The 19,330-nt window shown below is 44.4% G+C and overlaps 1 protein-coding gene across 3 annotated transcripts in view; it reads right to left on the minus strand.

Annotated features, from left to right (window-relative positions):
- Positions 1 to 1,820: 1,820 nt before the first annotated feature.
- The window catches only part of KIF18A (kinesin family member 18A), a 237,797-nt gene continuing 220,287 nt past the window's right edge, over positions 1,821 to 19,330 (minus strand). For 2 of the 3 annotated variants that reach the window (XR_012076642.1, XR_012076645.1), the window contains exon 22: positions 1,821 to 2,135. The gene's annotated coding sequence lies outside the window, so the exon portion shown is untranslated. Of the gene's footprint in view, positions 2,136 to 14,706; positions 14,743 to 19,330 lie in introns of those variants that run through there. The other variant, XR_012076643.1, reaches the window with a different exon arrangement.

The raw sequence follows: 19,330 nt of genomic DNA on the forward strand, positions 1-19,330 counted from the left end.
GCAAAGAGAGAGAAGGAGAAAGAAAAACTAGTTCCCAAGGACACTGCTAGGTATCCTCAATCAGGCTCCGCCCGAACTCAGATGACCCCTGGTCTTTGCAGGGATGTGAGCAAATATGTTTTCTTGTTTACCTTAAGGCAGTTGGTTTGGGGTTTCTATCACTTGAAATTTTTAAAATGCTATTTGATAAACACATTGACAGGGGCACTTGGGGGCAAATAATACTCTAACCCAAAGGAATGATTCCAAAGTTACGAATCTTTGAATCTCTGAAAAGTAGGATAGACTGGAAATACCTTCAAACCAATGAGATAAGTTGCTGCTCTTTCACTTGTTGGAAGGACAGGACCTGGACCTGGTGAGAATCACAAGGCCCGCTCCTTGCTCTGAGAATGGCCCCTAACAGGAAGTGGGCAGCTCTCCCAGACTGAGCAGATAAAGAAGGGGCCGGGGCAGCAGTGCGGAGGTGGATAGACAGATGGCATCTGCTTATACTTATTAAGGTTACGACTCATGGCCAGAAAGCTCCAGCTAGATTAGGGATGATTACAATTTGTATTTGTCAGCATCCCTGAAAAAGTCATGGCCCTGGTTATAGAGAAAGCCAACACTCAAGAATACAATCAAAGAGCATGGAGAAAGCCACCCGCGTCTTAGTCCCCAGAAAAGGATGCTCCGGGCTCCTCGCTAGCATGTAGCTTTTGGCCCACAGGTTGATCAAAGGCTTGCCGTGCTGTGGGGCCTGCAGCATGATGCAAATCCACTCAAATAATCACCAAGATCTCTAAATCCCTTCCAAACGTCACAAGCCACTGTTCAAATTCCACATATGTGGGTGGAAAATGATGGCTCTTAATGACCTCATTGAAAAGACCCAGGCTGATAGGGGAGAGGACAATGGGTTATGCCCCAAATTTTATTTTGGAATGGAATGTTTAGCTTCTTAACATCTGGAGATGAGAGCCCTTTCATGTTAAAAACAAAACAAAACATGAACCTGAACGCCTACTATGTGCCATACACTTTTGGTAATGAAAACAGAGCATTGAAAAAGATAGACAGGGTCTCAACCCTCATTGATAAGACAGTAAGTCCAGGACCCTCCGGTAGCGTATTGAAGGGCACCTAGCCTAATCTTTGGGGTGGTGACCAAGGAAGACTTCCTGGAAGAAATAAACTGGAGGAAAAAGAAGTAGTGAGGGAGAAGTGTTGGCGGAGGGACCACTCAAACTCAGAAGGAATGGAGAGAGAAGGCAAGTTTGAGGGACTACAAGTATTTCCCCAAGGCTAAATCAGAGCCTGTAAGAGAAGGAGTCTTAGGAGATGTTTGGATCAAGACAAAAAGGATTTTGTGAGTTGTTTAGACACTTGGGTTTTATTTTGAGGGCAATAAACATGTCTAAATAGGAAGGTGAGTCTTTCTTAATTCAGGGTTTTTATGTTCATTGCCAGAAAGGAAACCATATACTTTAAGATTTGCAGACTCTTTCTTCTCTCATAACATGGATTAGGCATTATTTACAGTAGAGAGAAGGTTAAAGCAATCGACTAAAGCAGTAAATGTGCAACGTTATTCCTGCCAATCTGTTCTGCAGGCTTCCCCTTTCCTCCATGGTCCTGTGTCTTCCAGAAGTAAGCAACATCCTTCCTCTCTGATATCCAGGCCAACACTGAGAATCCCCAGAAGGCACTGGGATCATGAAAAATGCAGTGTCAACAACCAGGAAAGGAGCCGGGAGCTTCCCGGAGACACTGAATTTGAGTGCAAAGCAAACGATCTTTAACCACCTATTTTAATGCATTCATTGGAGAATCAACTGAAAGCACTTCTAGGGAAAGCCTCATTGGCAGTTAGCAGGGTCTTTAGCTTACGTCTCATATGAAGTAATCCACAAAGCACTTCCATTACCTCATTTAATCTTCTCCAAAACTGTGGTCAGGAGTATTTTTCTCATCTAACCCACGAGGAGACCAGTTCAGCATGGTTTGCCTGGAGTCACGGAGCCTGTTCATAGTTGGGGTTGGGTTGGAAGTCATAGGTCCTGATGCAGAGTTTTGCTAGCAATTTCTGGCAATGCTGAAAACCAGGTGGTGTGAAGAAAAGTTGCAGGAACAGGGCAGGTGTGGTCTTCAGCCTAAAGAAGAGAAAACACATTTGAAACAATCATTAGTTCAACAACTTATTGGAATATCTACTATATGCTATGTTCTCTGGCTGGTGATGGAGAAAAGATAAATGCTTCTTGCTAATAGAGCACATACAATTAAGGGAGAAGTTGGGTGTTCATCAAAAGACTTCCATAGTTCATGCGTGCCCAGGACGTCTTCCTGTGAAAAATGGTCCATTGCCCTTTTCCCAATGAAGCATAACATTTCCTGAAGAACTGGCCTTGTCAACTTTCCTGTATATCCACTGAACCCGGAGTTGGCACCTGGCCTAGAGCTGGCCGATCAGTCACTCCTGGCTTCTGTGATTGGTTTCAGTCTGGCTGTGATCACATCCAGGAGTTTTGTGGAAGCCCCATTGGGGAGGATACTTGTGTCCTTTTCTGAAGGACCTTGGTTTGCAAAGAGGTACAACATGGGAAGAGATAGTGACCATTTTTGCCATCCCAAGGAGGGGAAAATTCGCTTGAAAAGAAATGAGTGTAACACAGAATAAGGCAGAAGTTAAGAGAGAAAAACTTCATGTGAACTCCTAGGTCTAGAGATGCCTTTTGGGTTTGGTAGGGCAACCCCTTCGTGGGTTAAGTTAGTTAGTACTGGATTTCTGTCCTGAGTGATACACAGAGAATTACATAATCACCAAATGTGACAGGGACTAAGAAGGAAACAAAGACGAGACTATGAAAGAGGATGACAGTGGGCATGTGGTTCACATGAGGTTGTTGGGAAAGTGGTATTAAAGTTACAACATGAAAGACGAATTGGCTTTAGTGAAGCCAAAGTGGAGACAAAACCTCCCTGGTAGAAAAAGAAACATGTAGGAAGGCTCTGAGGAGGAAGGAAACTATTGCAAGTACTTGGAGAGCTGTTCAGTTGAATGGAATGCATTTTGTTTGGCAACACTGGATTGTAGGAGCTAATGGCTAATAGCTGCAGTAGGTTGGTTATAGAAGAAACAAAAAGAAAAACTTTCTAGCAGTAAGAAAACCATGATTTCCTTGTCATTAGAGGTCCCAGAAGAGAGTATGGTCACCTATCAAGGGTGTTTTACGGGGAAATTCAGTTACTAAATGAGGGGGCGGCTGGTAAGCATTTATTTCTTTATTCCTCATTCAACAAATACTTTTTGAGCTCCTGCAATGGGCAAGGTATAACAGCTGTGCATAGCAGTAAACAATATGGAGTCTTAGAACCAACTTAAAAAACGAAGAGTCTAGTGGGGGACATTGAAAATGCATGTATCAGTTACATTACACGATGGTGAGCGGCAGAGCAGGTGAAAGCACAAAGTGCTTTGTGACTGCATACAAGGACAGCTAACGCGATTGGGAATGACTTCTAAGGTGGATTCCAACACTATGAAAGTATGATTCTAAACATCGGGGAAGAGTTCTTATGAAACCTGTGACTGGAATCCAAGGGCTAGGTCCTAATGTGGCTGGGAGACTCAGTTCCCAGGATAATGTCAAATGAATGATCCTAGTGCGAATTAGAAGAATTAGGCAAACAGCCTGCCTTGTACAATGGCACCTTAACAAATATAATAAAGAGAAAATATTACTCTCTAAATAGTTAGCATAGAATTCATCTTAGGGAGGGACTGTCTCTGGGAAAATCTCTTGAAAAATTTCGGGAGTGGGGAGGCTATAAGGTACTGGGAGTATAGGAGGTCACAGGAGGCCTCACAATAAAATGACATTTTTAAGCTTTTCTGCCGGAGGCAGTAAGAAAAATTTGTGTCTGGTTTGGTTTGGGTTCTGTTTTCTCAAAGGTGGAGAGAGGGCAGGGAGATCCAAGTCACAGGTAGGAGAGAGGAGATGGAAAGTGGATCATGGGAATGAGCCTGGTCATTGGCCTTTTAAGACTGGAAGATACCCAATGTTCCATTTGAAGAGTCTGGCGCTGTTTCTCCATCTTCCCCAGATCCCTGACCCTAGAAGAGTCTATTACACTCAGGAATGCCTCCAGGGAGGGTGTGAGTGTGTTCACATCGGTGTGAACATCCAGGAAAAGAACTGGATTTGTCACCAGGTCCCAAGGTCCGCGGTACATAGACAGAGACACCATGCGTGGACACAGGAGCCCAGAGGTGACAGAGATACATAAGCCCGCAGGTACCTGGAGAAATCCAGGGAAGGTCTTGGAATTCTATGGGGGCACGGAATGGGGAGTTTGGGCTCAATCTTATCTGGATCTCAAGGGACAAGAAGGACTCAGGATCATGAGCTCTGGGTTACACTCACCTTATTGTAGACTGAGTGTACCCCATGCTACATTTCCATTAGAGCATGAATTATATAACTGGAGGTACACATCCCTACATTCCTTCCAACTACCCACCCCAAGTGTGAGATCCTTGAAAACAGGTTCTTCACAGCTTCTCCGGTGCCTAGTCCTTCACACAGATGGGGCTGGAGAAAGGCTTGTTCGGGGGAGCTGCCAATGCTGCTCCCCAGCAGGCCAAGGAGGAATGAATCAGCCTCAAGCCACTAACAAGGGACAAGCTCCTAGACAAAGGCCTGCACTGGTTCTGGGAATCGTGATAATGAGGCTGCAGAGGGCCCCGGGCTGAGCCAGCTGCGGAGGACACAGGCCCAGCCCAGCTCCAACCTCGTGTGGGCTCTGACTGCAAACTGGGATGTGGAAGCTCATTAGGGAGGAATGGTTTTTTAAAAAATAGCATCATCATCTCTAATCAGGCCAGGAGCCAGGGGTCAGATCCTTCTTAACAGGAACGTGGGCTGGGAGGGCAGGGTTGGGGCGGACGTGACAGGGCACGAAGGGTCGGCTGCAGGCAGCTGCCGGGAGTGACACTTCTGGTCACTCTCACCCACCTCTGAGGGCACCGTGCTTGAAGGTCTTAATTAGGCCCCTCTACGGTGCCATTGGTTCCTTGGGAAGCCGATCCCCCTAGCCTGTCGGGAAAGAGCAGACGTGCTCAGGCCTGGGCCTTGGGAGGGAAAAGCGAGGCTGGCCTGGCACCGGGTGAGCAGCCGAGAAGGCCTTCTCACCCACACACGCCTGGCCCTGCCAGCAGCTCCGGGCTTGTGCTTCCGGGACTTCTGCTGGGAATGCTGAGAATGGATGAGGGGAAGGCCCAGACTTCCTCCCCACACAGACACAGCTTATTGGAAGGATGTTGGCGCAAACCACACTGCTGGCTGTCCCCTGCTTCCCTTCAGCTCAATTAAGGCAGTAATCGGTATTTCTTAATTGCTGCTCCTGCTCCATCTCCTGCCCCTCCTCCTCTCTCTGTCCACTGCCGTGTGGTACCAGGAGACCAGTCTGTCCTCTGGGGCTGGCCTAGGAAGACAAGGGATGCGGCTTGAGGAGGCTTAAAGGCCTCAAGGCCTGGGAGGGAAAAGCCTTGCAGAAATTGTTCTGTAGCTGGAACCGACCTGACCGGGCTCAGATCCAAATCTGAAGCCACCTGCCATCACCCAGGGGGACACCCTGTCTGGCCTTTGGATTTATTTCTCCCTGGTCTTGCTTTTCTATTGCTAGCTTCTCTACACTTGATTCTCATTTTATAGGTATGTTATTTCATTATCGGTGTCATTGTCTGTCATAAACCATCTCGGATCTTTATGGAATGAGACCAAGTATAAAGACAAAAACGAAGTCACAATTATTTGTGTGGCAATAAAAACGACAAGTGGGTAACGTGATGTTGAGGGGCGGGTGGGTTTGTATAGGGCAGCTTTAAAAGAGGGATTTTTGATGCTGTCAAACCCAATTTGGATGCTCTCCTCTGAGGACATACGGAGATTACTTGCTATGGGAGCAATTCTGGAAGTTAAACAGATAATTTCTGCTGATGCATTCAGGGAGCCTGGGGTAGCCAGGCACTTTCTAGAGCTCTCAGATTAAGACTGACTAGCTGTGCTTTTTGATCTTACCTCTGTCACTCCCTCCTTTCCTTCCTTCCTTCCTCCCTCTTTCTCACGCTTCCTTATACATTTCACTGAACATTCAAGCTCCAGGTTCTGTGTCAGATGACAACACAAAAGTAAAGCAGATATGAGTCTTCACTGGAAACTTGGGACTATGTTCTAAGAAGGGAAATCAGGTATGTCCACACGTAACCATGTAGGGTAGACAGTGAGATGTTTCTTTAAGCAGACACAGCCAAAGCTGTGGGACTCTGCCCATCTCACCCACCATGTTTAATGCCCAGGGATGCTATTCAGGTATTCATTACACCTTTAAGTCTGGCCCTCTTGGATAGGTTGACATTTAATGGACCCCAAGATGCTTTGTCTCAAGGAAAATACCTATTTGAAGCCCTTGAAGCCAAAGATCTGTTTAACTCATCTCTCACACAGCCCTGAGAAAGTACCCAGTTGATGCAGACACTCTTAATTGGTGATTAAGTTGGCAGTGTGGGTCTGTCTGCGAGAGGCTGACGGAGTGTGGGGTTGTTATAAAATCAAAGCCCAGACCAAAATAATGGACTCCAGACCAAATAATGCTTTCTCCCAACTTGACTCTGAAATCTGTCTCTATTAGGCATAGCTTATTCATCTTAAGCTAATTCATTAACTCTTTCCAAGTCCATATCCTGGAAATTCAGCCTGGTTGCCAGGCCCTCCAAGAATTGTCCAGCAGCCTGGGAAGTGGTCAGTGGCTCAGACAATAAGTTAAGTGGTACAAACAAGGATAGAGAGTGAAAGAATTTTAAGACTCAACCATTTGGACCATAAAAAACATAATATGAACCACAAACATGAGCCACTATATGATTTAAAATTGTACAGCAGTAAACTTATTTTAAAAAGTAAAAGGAAACAGGTAAAATTAATTTTAATAATATATCTTGTTTAATTCACTGAATATAAATATCACTTCAACATGTAATCAATGGAAAAATGGAAATGGTTCATCTTCTTTTTGGGGGTGCTATGTCTTCACAATTTGGCACAGATTTTTCCTTTACAGATTAGTTACATTTTTGATGCTTAAGAGTCACCCGTGGCTGGTGTAGCTCAGCACAGATTTGGATGGTTGGGAGAATCTTGTCACCACCAGAGCCCATTGGCAAGAAATAGCAACATTAATTTTTATCATACATATAGCACATATATATATATCACTTTTCTTTCCACAATACGGTTTATCCGTGTAACCAATCAGGAGGTATATATTTTAATTATGATTTCTCTCTTTTTTTTTTTCTTTCTCAAATGGAGGTGGTGGGAATTGAACCAAGTACCTCGTGCATGCTCAGCATTCTCTCTATCAACTGAGCTATACCCCCACCCAGGAAGTATGTATTTTATCCCCATTTTGTAGATGAGAGAATAAAAACTTAAATGTAGTAATTTGCCTTGCAAATGACTGTAATAAGTAGCAAATCATAGAGCTGGAACTTGACTCTTCCAGGTCCATTTGACTCTAAATCCTAACAAGCCAGCATTACCAGGGTCCTATAAGAGCCACAAGAAAGGTTTGGGGTCAAGGATGTTTGAGGAATGTTCTTGGGGGTGCACAGGGAAAAGCAGCATGGAAAAGGCTCTGTGAAGTCCTCTGGTTAAAGGAATCTGCTTACCTTCGTTGAGCACAAAGTTTTCTAAACAGGGAACATGGAACTGTTTTTTTCTTTTTTTCCCCTCTTCCATTATTACAATTTGACAGCACATATACATTATATTGCATGTAAATACACATATACAATATACCGCACCATTTTTTTAGTTTACATATGTGTACTGATCATTGTTTCTAAGAACAGATTAGAGCTTTAGCTTTTTAAATTTACATAGTTATCAAAAGAATAAAGCCAACTACAAAATAAGAATCAACAGAATGCAGTAATCCAATCATAAAGGACAGTCAGATGTGCTTATACATATCCAAGAAATCAATCATCTAAGTTATAAATAATAAGTAGTTCATTTGTGTCCTTATTTATTTTGTTTTATTTTAGGGACTGTTTTTCATGCAACATCTATTAAAATTCTCAGGAACCAGTGTCTCACATAACTTGCTTTGGGAAATGGACTGTGCCAATGGAATTCTGGTCATTGAAACCAGGCTCTCAGCCACTTGATAAGGACAGGATTTGTGAACGCCAGCCTCAGGCATTCAAAGAAGGCACTGTCTGGTGACTTTGGTTTAGCAATAATATTGTTCCTATTTGGCCCCTTCAACTTCAGATTAAAATCACGGAGTTTCACTTTAGGCAGCCAGAATCCACATAATACAAGAGCTCAAATCACCAACTCTTTCCCCACCTCACACAGTGATGATTTCAGTTCATCATATCAGCTGGGGCCCCTTTAACACCTTAGAACAACTTCTGAACCAAAACAGTAAGACTCAGATTCATACAGTGTAGTTTTAGCATCAAGTAAAAGTAATCACATGTCCATTTTTTTGACAATAGAGTATTTTCAAAGTATAGGAAAATTGGTACTTAGGCACACTACACGTGGCTTGCGGACTTCACAAAAACTCAGTGGAGGCAGAAGCTGTGACCATCATCATCACCATTTTAAGCTGAGGAAACAGAGGCACAGAGAGGTGAAGTAACATGCCAGAGGTCACTCAGCTAGACAGCAGCAGAACTCTGCTTTCAGGAGCCAGCAACTCGCCTCTGTGTTCAGCCATCACCATTTAGTCCTGAATCAATGAATCCTCCAGAAAAACCCATTTTAGAACCAAGTTGGACAAATGGGATGGTTGAGCATGTGTACATATGGGCAGAGAGACAGAGAAAGAGGCACAACAAAAGCAGGCAAATTAGAATATATTTTTAAAAAGCCAACACAACCCCCTGCAAATCAGAATATATTAGAGACTGGGAGGGAAGTCATGCTCGACCGTTGCCGTCACTTGGTACTTTACAAAGAGTTTTTATGTGCATTAACTCCTTTGATCCTCATCATTTATTTGAGTTAAGGACTAGTGCAACCAACAAAGTGGCCAAGTGGGAGGGGAGCTCTGGGCCCCCTGAGGTCAGGTCCCCCTCTTTCTACCACGGGACTGCTGCTCGAGGAAATTAGCCACAAGTTCCTCCAGGCTTCTGTCTTTGCCTTAAATCTTCTAGCCACACTTTAAAATGATGACTTTGTGTCCACACTCCTAGCAAAGACCACAGCTCCTGCTTCAAATGCTGCATCCAGACATCACCCAGGCTTCCCTCCACATTTCTAAGGCCCCAGTGAGACTGACCAACACAGCATGGCGAGGAGCCAGCGTTCTTATTTCCTGAGGTTGGACGGCTGGGAGGCCTCCGGGCGTCTGGGCCCACTTCCCGGCGCACAGCTGCCGTGGCAGCGCCTGCATAAATGTTTCAGCATCAGACTGGGAAGCCACATGAGGGACCATTTGGAGGATGGAAGCGCTCTCCTTGTGGCAGTGTCAGGAAAGAAGGAAGCAAACCGAGGCCTACAGGGGACCCCGGGTGGAGACTTGTCTCGCGGGCGTCGTGGAGAGCCCTGACCCAAACTCCAAATCCCTCAGGGTTCTCAGCTGCCCTCAGAGACCCCAAAAGACTGGCTGGACATTGTTGTAGGAAATTCATGCTGGGGGGGCGTGGCATGGGGGTGGGGTGTTAGTGTCCCTCAACTCAGCCTAGTCCCTCTGCTGGAGGGTCACATGGAGAGGTTGTTCTTTTGAGGGGGATCTGGGCATCATCCTGGCAAACTTTGGGTCTCTCTTTGTTTCCCCTGCTGGTTCTTTCCAGATGTAGGAGGAAAAGGCCTGTTTTATATTTCTGTTGAACAAATTAGTTACACTTTTTGGGTTTTCTCACACAGACCAGCACATCAAAACAGGCCTTAGCGCTCTGGAGAGTGTCCCAGTGGTCCCAGGCCCTCTGGAAAAACACTCATTTGGACAGCTGTGGGAGGTGGGACCTAGAGCTTGCCTTTGAAGCCCCCCAGTTGGAGAAGCAAACTTGCCAAAGTGACCCCTACAAAAGGGATGGGGGGAGACTCTCTGGTGAACCTAGTTCTGTGATCAAAATAGATTATTTTATTAGACGCTAATGATGGTGGTGACGATGATGTTAATAGCTACCATTTAGTGAGTATTATTTGCCAAGCACTTAACACATTCATTCATTCCATCAAGATGGCTCCTCATTATCTTATTTCGTTTTCACAATAACCCTTTATGAGCTAAGCATTATTTTCTCCAGATGATAGAACTGAAGGGGAGAGCACTTATGAAATGTGTCCAGTTTCCCTCAGCTTGCTTTGATATTGGAGGCTGGACTCAAAGTACATTTTTTTTTCTGATTCCAAAGATCATATTCTTAGCGATTCATTCATTCATACATTCATTCATTCATTTATTAAGCAAATATTTATTGAGTGCCCACCATATGCCAGGCATTCTTCTAAGGATGTACTAGGGATATAGGGGTGAACAAAACAGAGCTTTCATTTTAACAGAGAGACAGAGAAAAACCAGTAAATGAGTGAATTTATAGTATGTTAGACCTCAATGTGTAGGACAAAATGACACAGATGTTAGATGCTAAGTTAAGGAGGAAAAGTTAAGCAGGAGAAGGAGTGTAGGGAATATTGGACTGGAGAGAGGAGAATTTATTATTTTTGGTCAGGCAGTAGGGAATATCATCCTCATACGGAGACACCTTAACCAAGATCTAATTTTAAGGAAGTGAGCCATTCAGGTGAGGAGAGTTCCAGTTGGGGGAATCTGTGCAAAGGCCCTGTGGTGACAATACGCGTGGCACTGGAGCAGAGAAACCAATGCAGCTAGAGTGAAACAAAAAAGAAGGAAATCAGATCAGAGAGGAAGTGGAGCCCAGATCAAGCAGGGTCTTGTAAACTGTTATGTGGTGTGAGTGAAATGAGAAGTCAAAGGAAGATTTTGAGCAGAGGAATGACTTGAGCTGATATACCCTGAAAACAGCTGCGTGTAGGTTAGTGGACATATATATGGTTAGTTCTGTCTGTGGATGGGGCCCAGGAGCAATGACACCCCAATACTAATAGGTCCATCTAGCACCTAGATCTTGGCTTCTAAATGCCATTCTTCCCAATGGAAGAAACCAGGGCTCCTCAGAGAAGTTGTTATTTCCAGGACTAGGGCAGAAAAAAATATAAGATGGGATGCCTTCTGGTGCCAGAAATAAACGAAATGCCTGAAAAAAGGGTTGGAGGCATGCTGAAAGGGGATGGGACTCAAGCTGAAGTTCAAATCTAGGACAATTTGAGCAGCAAAATAAACAATAATAGAATCAGATTAAATCCATAGGATAAAATAAAAATAGTAATTTAAACATAGCATTGAATAAATTAGTAAATGGGGGAGAAAGGACAGAAGAATTCAAAATAATAAATGTAAAGTGAATGAAGGAAATACAAGCTCACCATTAGAATCCCACGGTAATGGTTTTTGCAGGCAGGTTCCACCAATGAATGCTCAAATCAGAGGGTGAAATTTGGACAGAATAGAGTATTAGCCCAGTTTTAAAGTGTCTCCTCCAAGATGTAGACCAACTACAAAGGAGACAACAATAACTTTGTAGTGGAGAAACCCAGTACGTGCCACTTGAAATCAAGAGGTTAAAGCTGACATCACCAACAAAGTAGTGATACTGCGGAGCCCCGAGTACGATGCATGGAGAACACAGAAGCACATCTGTGGACTGCCTGCTAAAAATGCATAATGTCAATCCCATCATGAGAATACACCAGGCAAACCCAAGTCGATAGACATTCTATAAAATTACTGTCGCGTCCTCCTCCAAAGATCATTAGAGTCAAGGAAAGCCTGAGAAACTGTCACAGATAGGAGGAGGCAAAAGAAATGACGGTTTCAAGCCATGTAGATCCCGGATTACATCCAGAAAGAGGAGAAATCTTAAAAAACAGCGGGGGTGGGAGGGAATGATGAAATTTGAATAGGAACTGTGGTTAACAGTGTTAGTGTCCTGGTTTTGTCCTTCTATGGAAGTCGTTAACATGATGAGGGGATGTTAAAGGTAAAGGATATACCCGAACATCCTGTACTAGTTTTGGAACTTTTCTGAAAGTCAGTATTTCAAAACAAAACAAAAAAAATTTAAAACTATAGAACTTAACTAGACTTACTGTGTTAATCATGTCACAATATGTACATATATAGAATCATTAGGTAGTATGCCTAAAACTGATATATATTATATGTCAGTTATATCTCAATTTTTAAAAACTGTATTAAAAAAAAAACCTTAAAGAGCCTTAAACAGAATGTTGCTGGATTGAGAGTATACTGTATGGGGGCAAGGACACAGGTCCGAAAACTAGTTAGATGGCTGTGATGGAAATTATCCCGGTGAGAACGATGGTGGTTTGGACTCAGATGTAGCAAGGAAGGAGGTGAGAAGGGTCTGGAGTCTGGACCTTTTTGGATGGAAGGGCTGACAACATTTGCTGGTAGGACAATTTTAGGAAGGGAAAAAAGGAACTGAGGATGACTTTGAGATGTCTGAACTTCTGACAGAATACATTTTTAACATGTTTTATTTGTATTATTTCAATTAATCCTCACAAAAATATGAGGCAAATGCTCCAATCACCCCATTTTATTAGTAATAGCAAAAACAGCTAATGTTTTCTGAGTATTTTCACTGGGTACTGCACACGTAGCATCACTTGTGTCATTACTCCTATTTAATATAAGAGAAACCGGAGGCCCAGAGGGGCTAAGTGGCTTTCCCCCAGTCACCCAGCTGGTACGTAATGGAGCTAGGATGTGGCCACACTGAGCCTGACTCTGGTGCCCGCACTCGGCACGGCCAGAGCACTCTGCTGCCTAATTCTATCATTGAGGGAATGGAAATTTAGCAGGTTGCATAATCTGCCAGAATTCACGCAGTTCAAATGTGGCAAAGCCAGAATTCGACCCCAGCTCTGATTTCAAAGCTCAGGCTCTTTGGCCTGAGGCTCTGCTGTTGGGTCCTGACCTTCTGAGGGCAGACGGCGTCCGAGACGGAGCCCCCTGGCATGGCCTGCACAGGGCTGGCTGGGGGCTATTGATGGCGGGAGGCCACTAAGGGTCGATCTTCCGACTGTGGGTACCATTTCCAGGCTGGGGATTCAGGCGGCTTCCTCGCCCCGGGTTCGGATGCCGGCCAGGGCTGCTGCGTGCCCTGGACCATGATGGGGAGACGTCACCAGCAGGCCCGAGCAGCACTGCAGCTCCATATGCTGGAACCACACGCGCCCAAGCAGCCTGCTACGCCCAGCAGCCTCCTCGGTCAGCTGCCAGCTGGAAAGGACAGACAAATCATGCACTCATTTGAATGGGCCAAAAGGTCCCTGCTTTCCCTTTCTGCTTGGTCAGTCAAAGGCCGCCCTAGCAGCCCCTGCCCCTAAAGCATAGGGAAATATTCTCAGTCCCTGAAAAATAGAAATGAAATCTTCTCACAAGAAGAGAATATGCCCAACTAATCAGCCCTGAGTGTCTTGGGTAATAGTTAACTCTGGGTGATTTTTTTTTCTGTTTCTTTCTTTATTTTTCTTTTTTGCCCCATTTTTAATAATGATCTTGCAAGCTTGTATATTTAAATAATGGATACTTTGATAATTATTTAAAAGACAAATCTAGGTGTGGACTCTGACTTAAGGCTCCTTATACTGAATGCTAGGTTCACTACTTGCTAGCTATGTGACCGTGAGCAAGTTTACTATTTAAATTATAGTTTTTCTGCTTGTTGAAAGGGGTTTCTAGGAGATCCTACTTCATAGAATCTTTATAAGGATTAAATGAGATAATATATGCAAATAATTTAGCAATAAATTCTAGCTGTGTTATTATTATAATTATTAACTTTTCAATTCTACTGGATTTTCTCTCCTCCATGTTATCTCCAGCCCCTTGTGCCCATGGGAGTGCTAAACTCATCTTGTTGGCAAAGAGAAAGACTCTTGGGAAAACGGGGAGCCCCTCCAATGGGTGGGCTGAGTGAGTGTTGATGAGAGAGAGATTTCTCTGGAAAAAGTAGCCATTTCATTATGTTTCTTAGCAAGGCAGTCAAACGAAGGCTGGCGTTTTTTCGCTATTCCCATTCTCCAGGGAGCACATCCACAGTGCCTCCAGTAAATTGGACTTTCAAAGGTAAATGTAAATTCTAGTGTTAATTTATTTAAAGTAAATTATTCAGAGAGTCATATGTCAGCAAACCTCATTTTGTGGCACTATATTAATGTCTTCCTTAAATACAGCTCGGCCTTTCTAAAAGCTGTTTTATGGGTCCAGGAAATCTGTCTATTACAAAGAAGTGCTTATTGTAAAGGATGTTTTAGTCTTTGGGTTCAATTAGGGAGAGAGCCAGGGTCAATGGGAGCCCTACGTGTGAAACAGCCTTAATAGCCGAGATGTAGTAGGGAAGTGGGAAGCCGGCTCAGGCACATGGGTTTTTACCCGGCAGGAAGGGATGTGAAGAAAGATAAGAGCAGGGCTTGACTCAAATTTCACCAGCCTTCAGGGAGTCCAGTGACAGCGTCTGACCAATCCATTGTAGTGGAAAAAAGGCAGGTTCGGTGTGGGAGCTTCTGGGTCCTAGTACCTTCTCAGGCATAGTTAATCTCTCCATGTCTGAATTTTCTTCTCTTTACACTGGGGAGAGGAATGTCTCAAATAAAATAGCTGTGAAATGATTTGAAAGATTCAAAGAGCCACAGAAATACAATGGATCTTATTTATGGCTATTAATTGCTATTTTTATTATCAGCAGATCTGAGTTGCACAGGATTGAATTGTCGATACTTCACAATTCTTGACATATTATCATCACTAAGGCCCTTTCTCTTATATACTTTATTTCTTTATTCTCTTTGATCCTGGTTCTTTATCTCTATTCCCTGCCACTTCCCGGCCCCCAACCCTGCCCCCGCCAGAACCACTCTTCTGTGTTTAGTATGTTCTTTAGAAAATACACACACATACTCATTCACACACATATGGGTGTTTTATGTGCATGGGTTTGTAATTTCCGTACAAATGGCATTGTTTGCTAGATCTCATATTGTTTCTTTTATCACCATCTCTGTGTTTTTAAGGATTGTCTGTGCTGCTACCTATACATCTAGTTAATCACGTAGAATTGCCACCTAGTATCTCAGAATAAGCCTTCCCCATCTTCAACAATTAACTTCCCCAGTAAAGAGCCTTCACGCTGCCTCTGACTCCCAGCCATTGCAAATGACAGCAATGATCACATTTGAGAAATACACGCCCAGGAGCAGAATTGGGCAAAGGACAAGAACAGGTGATTTCCAGAAGAGAAAACCCAAAGGACTAGCAAGCATTTGAAGTTTTGTTCAAATGTATTAGCAATCAGAAAAGTGTGAATTAAAACAAATGAGCTATCACTTTACATGTTATAGATGGACAAGACTTAGAAAATTGGAGAGCGCCAAGTGCGGGTGGAGATGAGGGATACAGGTCCTTGTCCGTGGCTGGTGGGGAGAGGTGGGGAGAGATGGCGAGTGGTAACTGACACAGTGGTTTGGGAGAACCATCTGGCAGTATTTAACCAAATTCAGACATGCTCATTTTCTGATAGGTATTAATTATATTATTGCCTTTTTGCATTAAAAATAATCATCAAACACCTACTTTTCTCATTAAAAATAATTATTCAATACCTACTAACCTAGCTCCACCTTGCTCTACCACGTCCTAGGGCTCAGACGCAATCCTTGTTCTCATGGAGCTTAAGATACAGGGGGATATGCTCGATCGTCTTTGTACCACCAGGAACTAGGAGGGCTCCTGGCTCACTCTAGCTCAGTAAATGTCTGCTGAATAAATGAAGAAGGAACAGCAGATATTAACCACACCACTGCTTTCCAATCTTACCATAAATGGACCAACTCAGCCCCTACGACTGTCCCCCAGGCAGGACTGGTTCTATTTGTCCTGCAACCTATTCTTGGCCTCCAGGACAAGCCTTAAACTCACATCCCCAACCCCCGCCCCCCTTCTCCATACACATTAAAGTTATTTGTAACTAACGTTCATTATCTTCCAAGCACTTAGCTAAGTTCCTTTACTGCCTAATACACATTCAGTGATGTAGGTATTATTATCATCTTCATTTTGCCCATGAGGAAACTGAAGCTCAGAGCAGTGATGGAACTTGCCTGAGGTCACACAGCTTTTGAGGTGCAGGCTAATTCTACCTCTGATTATTTTTGCTCCGTGGTCTGAGTCCCCCTCCACCACATCAGTTTGGGTAGAGTATACTTTAGTTTGGGGTGCCGTAACAAAACACCACAGACTAGGTAGCTTATAAACAACAGAAATCCATTTCTCACAATTCTAGGGGCTGGGAGTCCAAGATCAGGGTGCCAGCATGGTCAGGTGAGGGCCCTCAGGGCATCACAGATTCCTTACAGGTATCCTCACGCGGGGGAAGGGCAAGGATGCTCTCCCAGGTTTCTTTCATAAGGGCATTAATCTAATCATCCCAGATCACCCTATCACCTCCCCACATCCCACCTTCTAGTGCTATCCCATTGGGCATTAGGATTTCAATGTATGAATCTGCGGGGGTGACAGATACTCAGACCATAGCAGGGGGCATTTACCTTTGTGGCAACACCTAGTGCCTTAACATAATGCACATTATGTTCTTGGCAAATACACGCTGAACAAAAGCAGTATTTTTATAACTGTCTGTTAAGGCATTGGTTTTTCACTCTGAGGTCTGAATAATCACCAACACTAGCTCCCCGCCCTCACCCTCCAACAGCACAGCTTTAATCAGGAGAACCTGCTCATTAGAATGGAACCCCAAAGCTTTGCCTTAGCTCCTCCCAGGAGCCTCAGCCAGTCCGCTCCCAAATGGTTCTGTTCAGGGCTGAAAAGATTTATAGCATCCTCTGGTTGCTGACGATGTTTCTCTATTGATCCCACTTCCGGAGCTCTGCTCAGGGGACAGGGAGTGACTGAAATGCTAAATTTTTACCAGGCTCACTGCAAAATCAGCCAGACAGCCCAGGCCTCCTTGGGGACCAGGAGCTGAAGGCGGAGAGCCACTGAGTCACACACGCTTCCTCCTGACCTACAGTGGGCAAAACCTCCCCCTCCCTCCAGTCAGTGCCTCAACAGCCAGTTTTCAGGTTTATTGCAAGGTCTTTGCTTGCAGGTTTCAGCCTTCCCTTTCTCACAAGCCATTTACTCCACCATGGCCCTGCTGCACCTTATAGTCCCGACACGATAGCCCCTTTCACACTGGTGACCGGGATTGCTCTAAACATGTTTATCTTCTCCATTAGTCTTTACCCTCTTTGAGGGCAGGGACCATACGGCTCCTGCACTTAGAACAGAGTCTACCGGTGGAAATGCTGAATGAAAGAATGACACGCACACTGGTCAGTTTTCACAGCAGGGACTGAGAATGTGAGACCCACCTCTACCACAGGTGAGTTACAGATGCCCTAGTTCAGCTCTAAGATTCTGCAGGGCAGGAACACCATTTATTTCTGGTTTAGATAGAAGAGATCTTATCCATGGGATAAAAACTGGGTCAGGGATGGTATCTGTCCATACGCCACCCCTCCCTACTGTCACACCCATGACAGGCATCGTTGACTGTTCACGGTGTCCTCCTTTGCCGGGTAACCAGGCAGGCTCTCCTAATCGTGAGCGACAAAGCCCCTGTGCCACCCCTTTGGCTGGGAACAGTGAACCACGTTGTGCTTTGCGTGACAGATGGTACAAAGCCGTGGCTTCTCACAGTCTAATTGGAAAGAAAATGCTTTCACAAATAAAAAGATTAAATAACACCACAATGCTCTGTAATTTATTCACTCATTTAACAAAAATTTAATGAGCATCTATTATGTGCCGACAAAGATTTATTGAGCATATACCATATGAAATGCTGGGGATGTAGGAAGATGAATAAGGTGCCAGTCCCTGCTTTCAAGCGGTTTGTAGTCCAATGGAGGACATGGAAATATTGCATTTAATATACAATGTGGTAAGCTGTTGGCACAGAAAACATGGGATGCTATAAGAAACCATAAAAATGGCCTTGGGAAGTCTAACAAGGAACCAGAGAAAGGGTACTATATTCGTTTCTTGATACCACTGTAACAAATTACCACTAATTTGTGGCTTAAAACAACAGAAATTTATTCTTTCACAGATCTGGCAGCCAAAAGTCCAAAAATCAGGGCCATATTCTCTCCAGAGTCCCTAGGAGAGAGCCAGTTCCTTGCCTCTTCCAACTTCTGGTGGCTGCCAGCCTTCCTTGGCTTGTGGCTGCATCACTCCAATCTTCAACGCCACGATCGTCAGACCTCTCTCTGCTCTGTTATCCCATTGCCTTCTCCTCTGTATGTGTCAAATCTCCCACTGTATTCCTCTTATAGGATACATGTGACTGCACCTCATGACTCTTAATTTAGTCACATCTATAGTCTTCTTTTTGACATGTAAAGTAACAATCTAATTCTGGGAGTCAGGATGTGGATATCTTTGGAGGGTGGCATTTTTCAGCCTCCCACAGGTACCCAGCACTTGAACTGTGCCTGGCACATTACAGACACTCTGTTAAATGTTATGTGAATGAGTAAAGTTGCACCTAACCTGTGAACACAGAGATGAGTGTGTAGAGAATGATAGACTCTTGTGCAGAGAGTCCATGAGACAGGAATCAAGAGAGGAGGTCACAAGCTGGGGAAGATAGCAGGAAGACCAAAAGTTATAGAAACTGATTCAGTTGGACACCAAAGCAGAGCAGGCAGCAAGTAGGGACAGTGGTGAGCAACAGCAAGACACCAAGAAGAAAAGTCAGGGCCAGTTTAGGATTAACCTCTGTAAAATCGAAAGTTCACCAGCAGTCCATTTATGCAAGCTTTGCTGGGCTAGGACACCGATGAAAACAGTGGTAAGGATGCTGAGATGCTGGTGGGCTCATGGTTTCCATCTGTTTCTGGTGCTCGCAGTGCCCTCCCCAAACTGCCTCCCTAGCCTACTCTTACTCAACTTTCGGGTCTCAGACCACGTGTCTGTTCCTGACTCTGGCTCTCTCGTCCCTGCCCTCTTCCCACAGAGCCCAGGGCAGCCAGTTAGAGAGGAGAGCAGTAGTAGAGCACAGTGGGAGACAGTGAGGATGCTGGAACAGAAGCTCCGGGGGCAGGGATTTGGGTCTGTTTTGTTCACTGCAGTATCCTAGTGCCTAAAACAGTGC

The sequence above is a fragment of the Vicugna pacos genome, chromosome 10 (assembly GCF_048564905.1).
Source record: "Vicugna pacos chromosome 10, VicPac4, whole genome shotgun sequence".
NCBI lineage: Eukaryota > Metazoa > Chordata > Mammalia > Artiodactyla > Camelidae > Vicugna > Vicugna pacos.